The sequence below is a fragment of the Cetorhinus maximus genome, unplaced genomic scaffold, assembly GCF_964194155.1.
Source record: "Cetorhinus maximus unplaced genomic scaffold, sCetMax3.hap1.1 HAP1_SCAFFOLD_584, whole genome shotgun sequence".
NCBI lineage: Eukaryota > Metazoa > Chordata > Chondrichthyes > Lamniformes > Cetorhinidae > Cetorhinus > Cetorhinus maximus.
In genome coordinates, this window is record NW_027596526.1 from 209,379 (window position 1) to 221,961 (window position 12,583).

Consider the following 12,583-nt stretch of genomic DNA (forward strand, 5'->3'; position numbering starts at 1 on the left):
AGTTTCTTCACTTCCCTTTTGGTCTTTCTATATTTAGCCTGATTGTCGATTGTAGTTTCCACCTGACATATGTGCACTCCTTCCATTTCAACCTCACCTCCATCTCTCATCATCCAGGGGCGTTCTGGATTTATTTGTCCGACCTTTCCCTGCAAGGGAATATACCTTGACATTGTCTACAATACTTTCTCTCTGAACATGGTCCATTGTTCAGCCACTGTCTTTTCCGCCAACATTCGATTCCAACTCACTTGACTCAGGTGCATTGTCATCTCATCGAAGTTGTCTTTCCCCCAATTAATTATCCCTGCTCTGGATTGTTCTCTGTCCTTTTCCATGGGCAATCTAAACCTTATGATACAATGATCACCGTCCCCTCGAGGCTCTCCCAGTGATATTTGACCACTTGGGCCAACTCATTGCCCAGAAGCAGGTCCAGCAGTGCCTGCCCTCTGGTTGGATTGGAAAGATGCTGCCGCCGAAAATGATCTTAAGCACATTCCAGGAACTCTGGCCCCTCTTGTCCCTTTGCACTATTCCTATCCCAGTGTGAATTTGAATAGTTGAAGTCCCCCATTACGATTACTCTATAATTCTTGCACCTCTATGAAATTACTTTGCAAATTTATCTCTCCACATCCCTTCCACTAGTTGGCGATCTATATACTACACTGATCAATGTCATTGCAACTTTTTCATTCCTTAGCTCTAGCCAGAGAGATCCTGTCCTTGACCCCTCTGGGACATCCTCTCTTTCCAGTACTGTAAAGCCACCTTTAACCAATATCGCCGCTCCCATCCACCCCCGGCCGTTTCCCCCCTTTCCTGTCTCTCCCAAACACCGAGAATATTTAATGCCCAGTCCTGCCCTTCTTTGAGCCAAACCTGTCGCATCGTGGCCCTGCCTGCTGTTTTGGGAACTCTGGCCATCATGTCAGGGTTAGGTTCCCCTCTGGAACTGGTGCTTTCCCCTCTGGATAGCTAGCTGTGTGCCTGCCGTCAGCATTGCTGACCTGGGCTTGTGGATTACTGGATGTCAGCTTTGCCTCAGCTCCTACATCTGGTTCATCTGCTGCTTATGCCTTTGTCACCAGAATCCTTTTCGACACATGGAGAATTTGTGCCACACAGTACTGCTTCTGGCAGCTGGAGATTCGCACGGTTTCCCTTCTCGGCAATGACAGTGTACAGCTTGGGGTAAAATGGTGTATCCGTTCTCCCTCAGATTCTTTTGTCTCAGCAGTATTTGATCAGACTGTCTCGTGCCCCCCCACCGCCCGCCTTCAGTGGTCTCCATAAAGCTTTGCAGCAGCCTCTGCATTTTTTCAGCATCATGATCTCAGACCTCCTGATCTACACTGATCTCCCTCAGCTCTGGCATCTTGCTGTTGCTTTGTATCCAAGTAGCAGCTCAGCTGGTCTCTTCCTGTTGTGTGTGTCTGTGTGGAGTTGTTCAGTACATGGCCACTAAGTTTTTTCAGGGTTTTAACCTCCAAATCCACTCACCCAATATTAGTTTGTTCTTTTGAGACTTTAACCATTCAGGCAACAGAACACAATCTAGTAATGTAACTCAGGAACGTTTATTAAGCACCAAAAATAAGAATTAACCAATTAGGCAGTGAATTTACTGACTTAATACAGTTTTTACTTCTCCATTCAAGCTAGGCTCACTTGCTCTCTCTCTCTCCCGTCTCTCTCCCCCTCCCCCCTCTCTTTCTCCCTCTCTCTCCCCCTCCCCCCTCTCTCTCTCCCCCTCCTTCCCCCTTTCCCTCTCTCTCCCCCTCCTTCCCCCTTTCCCTCTCTCTCCCCCTCCCCCCCTCTCTCTCTCTCTTTCTCCCTCTCTCTCCCCCTCCCCCCTCTCTCCCCCTCCTTCCCCCTTTCCCTCTCTCTCCCCCTCCCCCCTCTCTCTCTCTCTTTCTCCCTCTCTCTCCCCCTCCCCCCTCTCTCTCTCCCTCTCTCTCCCCCTCCTTCCCCCTCTCCCTCTCTCTCCCCCTCCCCCCTCTCTCTCTCTCCCGTCTCTCTCCCCCTCCCCCCTCTCTCCCTCTCTCTCTCTCTCCCCCTCCACCCCTCTCTCTCACTCCCCCTCCCCCCCTCTCTCTCTCTCCCCCTCCCCCCACCTTTTCTCTATCAGTTCTGTGGTCTACTGCTCCCAGTTCAATCTTCAAATTCATAGTGCCTGACAGCTTAAAGCTGGTGCTTTTAACTCTTTCCAAAGTACAACCCATGTGCATGATGAGTTCTATTTTTGGATTATGTTAGGAGAGTGTGGTGCCCAACACTACTGATTAACATTTAGACTCATTCACCTAAATGTTACAAATTAATTTTTAAAATAGTGAAAGTGCAAATTGGTACATAGCGTCATAGAAATTACAAAGTTACAGAAAGTACAAACAGTCTACACAAATGCATATATCAGTGCATAGAGATTACTGCTGTATTAAACTTAAGGTAACAAGGTTACCTTGAGGTCACCCCACCAGCCTCTGCATTCGAAGGATCATCCTGCGCCATTTCCGCCAACTCCAGCATGATGCCACCACCAAACACATCTTCCCTTCACCCCCCCGGTGGCATTCCGCAGGGATCGTTCCCTCCGAGACACCCTGATCCACTCCTCCATCAGCCCCAACACCTCAACCCCCTCCCACAGCACCTTCCCATGCATCCGCAGAAGGTGCAACACCTGTCCCTTTACTTCCCCTCTCCTCACCGTCCAAGGGCCCATACACTCCTTTCAAGTGAAGCAGCATTTCACTTGCACTTCCCTCAATTTAGTCTACTGCATTCACTTCTCCCAATGGGAGAGACCAAACGCAGACTGGGTGACAGCTTGGAGGAACACCTCCGGCCTGTCTGCAAGTATGACCCAGACCTCCCTGTCGCTTGCCATTTCAACACTCCACCCTGCTCTCATGCCCGTCCTTGGCTTGCTGCATTGTTCCAGTGAAGCTCAACGCAAACTGGAGGAACAGCACCTCATCTTCCGACCAGGTACTTTACAGCCTTCCGGACTGAATATTGAGTTCAACAACTTTAGATCATGAACTCTCTCCTCCATCCCCACCCCCTTTCCGATTCCCCTTTTTCCAGTAATTTATATGTATTTTTCTTTTCCCACCTATTTCTATTATTTTTCAATGTATTTCCATCCATTGTTTTATCTCTACCTTTTAGCCTATTTCGATCCCTTCCCCCCACCCCACCCCCACTAGGGCTATCTGTACCTTGCTCGTCCTGCTTTCTACCCTTAATGTCACCATTAGCACATTTCTTAGCTAATATCACCACCGTGAACACCTCTTTGGCCTTTTGTCTATGACATCTTTTGGCAATCTCCACCTATCACTGGTCCTTTATCCAGCTCTACCTGTCCCACCTCCCCTTAAACCAGCTTATATTTCACTTCTTTTCTATTTTTTCTTAGTTCTGGTGAAGAGTCATACAGACTTGAAACGTTAACTGTGCTCCTCTCCGCAGATGCTGTCAGACCTGCTGAGTTCCTCCAGGTATTTTTGTTTTTGTTTTGGATTTCCAGCATCTGCAATTTTTTGCTTTTATCTTAAGGTAACAAGGTACAGGTACAAGATATAGACTAATATATCACAGGTTCATAAAGAATAAAAGTCACAGGAACTACACAGCTACAAAAACCGATTACAGAACTTCACTAAATTTACAGAGACGAGGATGGTTATATATTTACAACACTCCCAGTTTAAAAAGACTAAGCTGGTTCTGATTAATTGTTTAGAACCTTGCAGTTGTTTTACTTCACACAATAAACCTTTTAAATTTCTTCATTTAAATTTTGAAATGCAATCTGAATTTCAATTGCTAGGAAGCACAATGACGCTACATTCTAATCGAATCAACATTGACTGACTTCAGAGCACTGGCTTGGGGCCGTGTGGTGTGTCCACTCGATCAAGTGTGGATCTGACTTTTAACAAGGGCCTAGTCATGTGATGCACTAATGTCCTGTATTGACTACAATTCAGCAAAGTCATGTTGGGTTAATTGATGAACATACTTCGATTGGTTGATCACTAAACATAACTGAACTACAAGCTAATTATTAAAGCTAAACTTTCTACAAATCCCCACCCTGAGGATAAAAGGCTTCAGCATTTGATGGCTCACATAACAATTCTGTCCCTGCTTTTTGGAGCAGCCCAGCTCAAATCAGTTGTGCCTCTCTGAAGTCTCCGGGTGAGGTGTTTGTTTTTTTAATTGATGGGATGTGGGTGTCGCTGGCTCGGCCAACATTTATTGCCCATCCCTAATCGCGTTTAGCTGGACTTTTCACAAACCTTCACTCCCTCCACCACCGATGCACAGTAGCAGCAGTGTGTACCATCCCCAAGATGCACTGCAAAAATTCACCAAGGCTCCTTGTACTGCACCTTCCAAACCCACCACCGCTACCACCTAGAAGGAGAAGGGTAGCAGACACATGGAATCACCACCACCTGGAAGCTCCCATTCAAGCCCCTCACCATCCTGACTGGGAAATATATCACCTTTCCTTCACTGTCACTGGGTCAAAACCCTGGAACTCCCTCCCTAACAGTGCTATGGATGCACCTACACCACATAGACTGAAGCAGTTCAAGAAGGCAGCTCACCATCACCTTCTCAAGGGTAACTAGGGATGGGCAATAGATGCTGGTCTAGGCAGTGATGTCCACACCCACGAATAAGTCTTCACCCCTTTGTAGTGCCAGGTTAGGCCGCATTCACTGAGCTACGATGATCTGTGAGACCCTCTGGGGATTGGACTGGAGCGTTCTGCCAGATCTGTCGAGGCTTCAGAATCGCATCTTCAAGATGCCAATATTCTCCTCTACCAACGTGCAGGTAGCGGTATGAGGCTCACTAACTTAACTGTTTAATTGATGTCTAGATGTCTTCTAGAATTCTTATCTGCCTGTGCTTGGTACAAGTTAATTTTAAAAAATGGTGAAAGTACAGAGTGACACGTTGCCTTACAGAAATTACAAAGTTACAGAAGGTACATACAGTCTACAGAAATACATATAGGCCAGACTTTTCACCTGGGCGGGCGTGCGCCCGACTTGAACAAGTGTAAAATGACGGGCGATGGCGGCGGGCGAGTGTCCTGGTGTCATCGCGCACTCGTGCGATATTTCGCTCGGCGGACCCACGCAGAAGTCGGAGCCGCGCCTGCCATTGATAAAGAGGCCAGTTAAGGCCCTTAGCAACTCAGCTGATGCTGATTGAATGTTCCCCGTGCGACTTGTCAGTCCTTGCACAGGCAGGTGGGCAGCCCACAATTCGCTAAACCTCATCCACGTGCGGCATAAGAAGGGTCAGCAGCATTGTCGATGTGAGTAGTGAGGAGTTTTGGAGATAACTTGCTGCTGGTGGCTTATTGGTACTTGTCAGCTGAATCTCTGATCGGGGCTTCATTCAGAGCATTTCCACACGTCATTCCAGGACTCGTTGGTGTCTTCCAGGCCCCCTGAGGATTCGGATCGTGTGGACCCTTCCAGGTATCAGACAGCCTTGTGGTCTCTGCTGGAGGCACCTCCTCTGAGGAGGGAGGGGCAGAAGGGGGAGGAGGCCAAGTGTCCCAATGCAGGTCCAGGGGAGTGACCTGCGGGAGGAGAGTTGCAGGCACAAGGGGCGCAGGGCCAGCAGGTAGTCCAAGGCACAAGGGGCCGCAGAAGATGCCACTATCCTGCTGCCAGGGTTTACAGGCAGTGATGTAGCTACTTCAATATGTCTGAGGTGCAATGCTGAAGGTGGCTCCATCGTTCCAGCGAGACTGTGACCTCCATTTGTCAGATGATCGGGCCTGAGATGACCTCCGACTGCGTGGATGGACACTTCATGCCAGTGGCTCTGAAGGTCACTGTGGCCTTCAATGTCTATGCCTCTGGCTCTTTCCAGGGCTCAGTGGAGCATCTGTGTGGAGCCTCCCAATCAGCTGTCCACAGTTGTGTCAAGCTGGTGACAGAAGCTCTGTTCAGGCGGGTATTGACTTCACTCATTTCCGTAAGACGAGGCCAGCCAGGCTGAGCGAGCCAGAGGCTTTGCAGCGATTACTGGGATGCCCTCCCATCCTGGGTGCAAGTGGGTAAGCCGGATGCCTTCGTCAACAGGAAGGGATTCCCCTCCATGAGCGTGCAGATAGTGTGTGACCATAGGATGCAGATTCTGCAAGTCTATGCAAGGTACCCAGGCAGACCCCATGTCACTTACATCCTGAGACACTCCCAGGCGTCAAGGCTATTCAGTGCTACAGCCCATCTGGATTGATGGCTCCTGGGAGACTAGTGCTATCCCCTGAAAAGGTGGCTCATGATGCCTCTCCGTCATCCAAGAGCAGCAATACAACAGGAGCCAAGCCTCCAAAGGGGGGTGGTAAGAGAGGACCAAAAGACTTCAGAAGATGCGCTTCCGATGCCTGGACCGTTCGGGGGAGCACTACAATAACCCCCCAGAGCGGGTGTCACTGATAGTGCTTGCATGCTACGCTCTCCACAATCTGGCAATGGCAAAGGGGGACCCACTGGAGGAAGAGGATCTTGACACAGCTCCATAGGCCACAGATGATGAATCCCGGAGTGAGTCCGAAGAGGAGCACAGTGAGGAAAATGCTGAGGGTGTGGAGGGAGACTCAGTAACGTCTATGGAGGCAGGGATGCCTTGATCCAACGCTCCTTCAGCTAGGCTGCCAAATAAGAACTACCACCTCATGCCAGGGCTGCCACCTCCATCCTGGATCACAGAAATCACCCTTTCCTTGGGCCCCAAGATAGACGCAGTGCCTGTGCAATAAAGTTTTGAGCCACCCACATCCAGCATTACATACCGGCGTACCCTGCACCTACAAAATAAATGAAACAGACACACGCCAATAACACAAAAGCAAATATAATTTAATGTTGGAAGTCACATAGTATTGAAGGGAACAATATCCGCTGTTGGTGGTCACACCATTAAAACAAGATAAACAAAACAGGGAACAATAGATGACCGGTGACCAGTCCCTCTTGTTCTTAAGGTGCTTTAAACTTGCGTTTACGGGTGCTCTCCCCTCACTGGCACCGACATTGGAGACAGCCTGCTGACTCTGCTGTCCTGTTGGCCTTGATGATCTTGGTGTCATCCTCTGGCCAGTGGAGCCTGTGCTGGCCCCGCCTGGGAGGGAGCGGCCAGTGCCACGGCTGGCATCGTCCCAGTCATCGCAGCCTCATCAAATGTGACAGTCACTGGCAGAGGGATGGAGGAGCTGCTGCCATCATCCAGAGCGCCCTGAGAGGAGCCCGCAGAGACAACAAGAAGGTCGTGATCCAACGTGAGGTCGCTGTGCACCTCCCTGCTTGCTGCTGATGGATGGGCAGCTAGCTGGGATACTGGGTGCCCCATCCACTTCCCACACTGACACTGACCACTTGAGGTTAGCGTCTGTGTGAGGGCTTGCAGGCCTGAGCGCAACCCCAGGAACCCCTGATTCTGTCCCTGGAGCAGCCTCTCCATGAGACTCACCACTCTCCTCATGGAGGCGGCAGTGCGCTCAACCATGAGGGTCAACGCAGTGCCGCTGCTGCACCGGAACTCTTCCACAATGGAGACCACGGCACACATTCCCTCATTTATCCCCGCCAGATCCTTCCGCATATCCCACTCTCTGCCTCTGCCTGCACCTCAAGCGAGTGTGAAGCACAGTCACCACATGGTCCCATTGCGGAGTCCGAGTAAAGAGTGGCTCCACCGTGAGGATTCTCAACTGTGGCTGGTCTCCCTTCTCCTCAAACACCTTCAGGAACTGGGCACAGGCAGCAACATTCTTGAAGGTCACATTGAAGTATCCAGCGCTGGGCAAGTCCTGCAGACAGTAGGTCTCAGCAGCTTCAATTCCACAGGATTCCAAAAGGACTCTTTTAATGAAGAAGGCTCAGCCAATGGGTGTCCCTCCTTCGCTGTCCTTCACTGCCTCCCTAACGCTGGTTTGGGGCTTGACTGGTTGCAGCCATCACTCCTGTTCGGCACTGAAGCCTCTTCAAAGGAGGACAAACAACCACAGAAGAGCCTCCAATACCAAAGGGCAAAAAGGCCAAAAGCTTTGCTGAAAAGAAATGATACCCACAAAAACTACATTTGCACATATGCAGAAGCAACATGATCATGGTCTCTCCCTGCCAGGTATCAGCCCGAAGGACTTGCTCAGTTTCTCCAGCATTTTCATTTTTTACTCCCAATCATTTTATGATCGGCTGCCCATCTGGGCTTGAATGTGACATATTAAAGTGATAAGGACAGTGGGTGAAGGGGAGGTTACATCGCGCTGCCCAGTAACAGGAGGTGGTGGGTGGGTGTTGCTCGGGGTTGACTCTGGGGCTCCTGTTAGACTGAAACTTTATTAAACCAAACAATATCTTTTATATTCCAATTCAAACCAGTTAAAGTTAACAAAAGGCCAAAGTCTGTTCCCACTGGTGGACAATCATAGATTTGGAAATTAAAATGCATGTTGTTTATTTCACATCACTGTTCACTGTGTTTTGAATATCACCTCAAATCTTGTTTCTAACAACACTAATAATAATTTTGGAGATAAAAAGTAAAGATATTTGCCTTTTACCAAAAGAATCACCATGATCTTTCCAATCACTGGTGAGAAACGAACATTGGAATTACTGGATGGAAAGAAGACTTGGGGCAGAATTTTTTGCACCGGCGTTCGGGCGCATGCCCAACACGCTCGAGCGTAAGGTGACGCGCGAAGACCTTGGGCGAGCGTCCCAACGTCATCGCACACTCACGGATAGTTCAGTCAGCGGGCACGCATGGGAGTCAGAGCCGCTCCCGCCATTAATTAAGAGGCCAGTTAAGGCCCTTAAGCCAAGTGACACCGATTTAACGTTGCCAGTGCAAGTTTGCGCTCATCGCTCGGGCAGCCGACCATTCGCAAACCTCATCCACGGGCGGGATAATAAGGGTCAGCAGCATTTCCAGTGTGAGTAATGAGGGGTTTTGGCAATAGTTTGTTGCTGGTTGCTTATCGGTACTTGGCAGCTTCATCTCTGTTCAGGGCTTCATTTCAGGACTCACTGGTGTCTCCCAGGCCCCCTGACGATTTTGATCGTGTGGCCCCTTCTAGGTATCAGACAGCCTCCTGTTACCTTGGTCATGGGGATTGTGGTCTCCGCTGGGCAGCATCTCCTCTGAGGAGGAAGAGAGGGGCAGAAGGGGGAGGAGGCCAGGTGTCCCAATGCAGCTTCCAGGGGAGTGACCTGCGGGAGGAGAGTTGCAGGCACAAGGGGCGCAGGGCCAGCAGGTAGTCCAAGGCAGAAGGGGCTGCAGGTGCCGCCACTATCCTGCTGCCAGGGTTTACAGGCTGCGATGCAGCTACCTCAATATATCCAAGGTGCAATGCTGAAGGACCTGCAGATCTGACTGTGGGTGGACACCCCATGCCAGTGTCTCTGAAGGTCACTGTGGCCCTCAACTTCTATCCATTGGCTCTTTCCAGGGCTCAGTGGGAGATCTATGTGGAGCCTCCCAATCAGCTGTCCACAGTTGTGTCAAGCTAGTGACAGAAGCTCTGTTCAGGCGGGTATTGACTGTCATTCATTTCTGTATGGATGAGGGTAGCCAGGCTGAGTGAGGCAGAGGCTTCGCAGTGATTGGTGGATGCCCCCATGTCCAGGGTGCCATCCACTGACACACATGTGGCCATCAAGGTGCCAGTGGGTAAGCCGGGAGCCTTCGTCAACAGGAAGGGATCTCACTCCATGAACGTGCAGATAGTGTGTGACCATAAGATGCAGATTCTGCAAGTCTGTGCAAGGTACCCAGGCAGCTCCCGTGACCCGTACACCCTGAGACTCTCCCAGGCGCCGCGGCTTTTCAGTGCTCCAGCCCGGCTGGATAGATGGCTGCTGGGTGACAAGGGCTATCCGTTGAAAAGGTGGCTCATGACTCCTCTCCGTCACCCAAGAACAGAGGCCGAACAGCATTACAACAGGAGCCACACTTCCACAAGGGTGGAGGGGATAGAGAAGACCATATCTTCAGAAGATGCGCTTCCAATGCCTGGACTGTTCAGGGGGAGTACCACAATAACCCCACTAGAGCGGGTGTCACTGATAGTGCTTGCACGCTGCACCCTCCACAATCTGGCAATGGCAAGGCGGGACCCACTGGAGGAAGAGGATCTTGAGGGAGCTCCACAGGCCACATATGATGAATCCCGTAGTGAGTCAGAATAGGAGCGCAGTGAGGAGAACGCTGAGGGTGTGGAGGGAGACCTCTCTAATCTCCGGTGTGGCAGGCACACCAGGGATGCCTTGATCCAACGCTCCTTCAGCTAGGCTGCCAAATAAGAACTACCACCACATGCCAGGGCTGCCACCTCCATCCTGGATCACAGAAATCACCCTTTCCCTGGTCCCCAAGATACACTCAGTGCCTGTGCAATAAAGTTTCGAGCCACCCACATCCAGCATTACATACCGGCGTACCCTGCACCTACAAAATAAATGAAACAGACTCACGCCAATAACACAAAAGCAAATCTAGTCTGATGTTGGAACTCACATGGCTTTGAAGGGAACAATATCCGCTGTTGGTGGTCACACCATTAAGTAAAGAAAAACAAAAAGAGAAACAAAAGATCACCCATGACCAGTCCCTCTTGTGCTTAAGGTGCTTTAAACTAATGTTTACAGCTGCTATGCCTAGGTGCTCCCCACTCGCTGGCACCGACATTGGAGACAGCCTGCTGACTCTGCTGTCCTGTTGGCCTTGATGATCTTGGTGTCATCCTCTGGCCAGTGGAGCCTGTGCTGGCCCCGCCTGGGAGGGAGCGGCCAGTGCCACGGCTGGCATCGTCCCAGTCATCGCAGCCTCATCAAATGTGACAGTCACTGGCAGAGGGATGGAGGAGCTGCTGCCATCATCCAGAGCGCCCTGAGAGGAGCCCGCAGAGACAACAAGAAGGTCGTGATCCAACGTGAGGTCGCTGTGCACCTCCCTGCTTGCTGCTGATGGATGGGCAGCTAGCTGGGATACTGGGTGCCTCATCCACTTCCCACACTGACACTGACCACTTGAGGTTAGCGTCTGTGTGAGGGCTTGCAGGCCTGAGCGCAACCCCAGGAACCCCTGATTCTGTCCCTGGAGCAGCCTCTCCATGAGAGTCGCCACTCTCTCAATGGAGGAGGAAGTGCGTTCGGCCATGAGGGTCAACACAGTGCTGATGCTCCACAGGGACTCCTCCATACTGGAGACCATGGCACGAATACCCTCGTGTATCTCCGCCAGATCCTCCCGCACATCCCGTTGGACATCCAGCATCTGTCGCCTAATGGACAACTCCAGAGACTCATCATCAGCCCTGAGCACTCTCTGCCTCTGCCTACACCTCAAGCGAGTGTGAAGTGCCTTCACCAATGTGCACTGAGATACTATCTGCCGAACTGATGCCCACCGAGGTGCTGGTATCTGCGCTGGTGTCTGGTTCAGAGAGTGGGTGTGGCGGATGTGCTTGGGGAGCATGGTGGTCCTCTGGGGTCAGGTATAGCTCCTGGGGGTTGTGTGCTTCGCTGCTTGGTGGCAGACCTAGGGGAGAATGAGGACAAGTCATTAGTTTAATGCATGCCAGGCACCCTGGTGAGACAATGGCGATGTGCATCATGGTGCCATCATCATTCAGTGGCCTATGGAGACTCCAGTCTGGAGGCTACCATGAATAATGAGACTACATGTTTGCACCATCCGACACTCTCACCTCAGTGCACTGCACTCTTACCTTCACCTGGCACTCCCAGCCTCTCCATGGCTGGTTAATTGAGATGCGTGGCACCTCTCAAGCTCCAAGTCCTCCTGCTCATTGTGGGAGAGGCTGAGAAGGTGTGGGGGTCCTCCGCCTGTCCGTGACCTCTCAATATTGTTATAGGATATCTTTTCCTGAAAGGACAGAGGAGCATTGATTGGTCCACTCTCTCCCTGCAGCACCATTGCAGCCTGGCCAACCCCACCTGAGGAGCACCTCACAGGGCTCATCCGAGTTGGGGGCCTCATGCCGCAAGGCACTCAGTCCAAGCAGCCAGGACTCAGCCCCTGGGACAGCTCCGGTGTCGTAGACAGTTGGCAGTCACACTGTAAAACCCCTGAGCTCCACGAGGAGACGGCCAGCCCTTAACATTTCACCACACTGACCCATGCCAACATAGTACTCGCCCTTCCTGAGCGCAGCAGGTCATTAAACCACATCGTGGCTGCTCACCCGGGCTGCCACCTCCTCCCATGCCCTCTTGCTGAGGTGCAGTGGCCTCCTCCTCCTATCTCTGGGGATAAGGGTGTCCCTCCTGGCAGCCACCCCCTCCAGGAGGACGACGAGGCACTCGTCCGAAAAACAGGGTACCGAGTGACCAGCCGACCTCCTCTCCCGCCTGGTCTCTGCATCCTCGTTTGCAGCCATGTCCTTGCAGCAACTCTGACCCGGGCAGCCTCCCTGGCGCTGCCTGCGTCGTTCTTGAACTGGCTGCCGGGTCGCCATTGGACCCAGCGGCCAACAGGCCCCCGCCTGCCCCTTCTCAAACAT